The sequence below is a fragment of the Pyxicephalus adspersus genome, chromosome 7, assembly GCF_032062135.1.
Source record: "Pyxicephalus adspersus chromosome 7, UCB_Pads_2.0, whole genome shotgun sequence".
Classification (NCBI taxonomy): domain Eukaryota; kingdom Metazoa; phylum Chordata; class Amphibia; order Anura; family Pyxicephalidae; genus Pyxicephalus; species Pyxicephalus adspersus.
Genome location: NC_092864.1, coordinates 32,277,340 through 32,280,139, shown reverse-complemented (window position 1 = coordinate 32,280,139; position 2,800 = coordinate 32,277,340).

Sequence of the window (2,800 nt, the reverse complement as noted above, 5' to 3'; positions counted from 1 at the left end):
GACTTTGTCTAAGTTTTTAATTTTGGCCCTCTGTGTATTTGAGTTTGACACCCCTGTACTACTCAATGCATAGAAATACTATAAAACTGAACTTTAGAAAGATATAAAGACACAAAAATGCAACTCAGTAATCATTTACAGATTATTAAATGCATTTTAATTCAAGATAAATTATATTTAAATATCAGCAATGTAAGTGTTCAAATTTTGCTCAATATCAGCCTCCTTCAGTCCCTGCACAGCAGAGCTGGAGGAAGAAGCAACTCAAGCAGCTAATCAGTTCATGTTCTAGCAAGAACCATGCTGTTAGGAAGGAGAATGCAAAGAGCATAGAGAAGAAATATTCACTGGCTGTGATGGATCCAAAACAACCTTGGCTCAGAAGAATTGGGTTGAATGAAGCTGCCCATTTACCTAAGGGGAAATATATAGACTGGAGGTGAATATTGCAGCAGAAGCTGGTTTAATTATTTTACCTTGTATTTGGTTGTTCATTTTTTTCTTGTTATTTGCAGCTGGAGGTTTGCTTTCATGCAGAACTGTACTGCAATAATAAATTGGTAGCAGGCAGGAATTTTTTTTTTTGCATAATGGACCGGCAGTGTCCTTTCTACAATAATATTTCATTATCTGCTTGTTCACAGTCTTCTTTTCTTGCATGCACATTTCAATGTAGCATGCCAGGATTTTGCAATACAAAATATTTTGAAATTCCAGACACGCCCTCAGCGACAGCTGTACGTGTCAACGTCACCGGGAATTCCCCGGGAATGTCAGCGCACTTGCCGGGGGATAGATCGAGGAAGACGACATGACCAGAGGTTGGCAGGAGCCTGGAGGATGCTGTTGGGGAGGTTACTGTTGAGGAGGTTAAAAAACTGATCAATTTTCTTACATACCACCCCTAGTGGCAGGGGTAAATAGCTCAGACTATTGGCTGTATATTGTAGACTACAGAAATCCCAAGCATCTCCCAAACAAATGGAGGCATTTTCAAAACATACCAGCTACCGAGTCTACTTAGATATCAATCTTAGGTGAATGAGGCATGGCATGGGTTATTAGGGAAAAGTGCCCCCTCTGCTGGAAAATCAAGTATAGTAGCATTTTTATTCATCTGATAAAATGCATGTACACGAGCAGCAGCCGCACAGCTATTTAATGTCAGCATCATATGAGGTGGGACATTAAGCCTGAACACTTATTAGAATGAATAAAGACACAGATATTGAGATCTCACACTTGCTCTATTGACTCCCAGGGACATTGCTCCCTCTCATTTCACTTACATCAGCTTGTAGATATCCAGAGGAGGTTAAAAGGGTTGTATTGCTGATCATGTTGACCAGGTAGCAAATCTATATCTGTGGAGATGACTTATAGATTCTGAGCATTGAGGGATCGCTGTAATTGGGGAAGAATTATTGACCCCTATTGATCTTTCACTGACCCTCTAATGCAGAATCGTTGCCAAAAGTCAGGTGAGTGTTATAACCGGGAGAAAAGGGGGTGAGGGAAGTGATGGGTATAAATCTCTGAATCATTAGGAATTGAAAGGGTTAAAATCTAAATAGAATTTTCTTTTTTCAAAATACATAACCTAAAGAGCAGCGGTGGGCTTTAGGCTGAGGGAACAGATCAGAATTCAGCTTCAGGAAAGGTATTATTGAGGTAATTAATATAATTATTGAGTTCTGATTTGATACTTCCTTTACACTATAAATACTATTTGGTGATTTTTTTGGTACCTAAAGATAATTTTGATACTTCCTTTGTTAAATGGGTTGAAGTACCCTAAATACATTGTACAAAAAAAGTGCAAGTGGAAACAAAGTACAGAAGTCCATCTGGAGGTGCCTACACATACCATAAGTACTCTGTACCAGTGCCAGCAACAGGGCTGCCATCAGGTGGAACGACGGGTACCTCTGTAGGGTCTCAGATAAAAAGAGATTGGCTTTTGCAATGCTGGAACTTTCAGATGTGGTGGAGGGGGGGCTGAGGAATTATACCTGGTATGGGACCCATATATTTCTGATAGTGGTCCTAGCAAAAAAACTCAGGATGTTCTAATAAGCTTTGTCATTTTTTAATGGAGCTGAATGCCTCCCAAATCCTTTGGTCCATCATTGAGAGCCAGTAGAAAAGTGTAGGAAGGAAATAGGTCAGTCCTTAACAGTATCAGGACATGCCAAAGCTTGCAGATAAGGGAAGATCAGATTTTGGGGGTCTTGGGGTACACTCTAGGTGTCTGCACTATCAATGTATTTTTTTCCTTTTTTAATGACATGTGTGCTTTAAAGAAAAACTTCACTTTTGAAAGAGTTGTCTTTTAAGTTTTCCATCCAACTTCTCACTACTTACCTTCAATGCTGCTCAAATGGTATTCATTGAGCAACCATGCCACCAATCAGGCCATTGAGAGAAATGTGGCCATAGGCATAGAAAATAATAAGTCCAATGGGAGCTTTCTTTGTGACTATGCAGTCCAGATTTCAGGATCAGGGCAAAAGTGCTAACAATTTAGGTATGTGGCTTCCAATGAAGAGGTGGTTGGCTATGACTCTTATCCTTCCTCCACTACTTAGTTGCTAAATTAGAACAAGATTTTGCATAAAAGGCAGGGCTGTCATTGGGTTGGAGGGATCAGGGGTAGTTCTGTACCAGCCCCACTCAGAAGTGCTTGACTTTTGTAATGCTGGAACTTTTACACATGGGGAGGGGGGCTCAGAAATTTTTGAAGACTGCCCTGATTTAGGGTGTTGGGATAGGCAGGCTTGTTCCATGGTAGGTGTGAAGC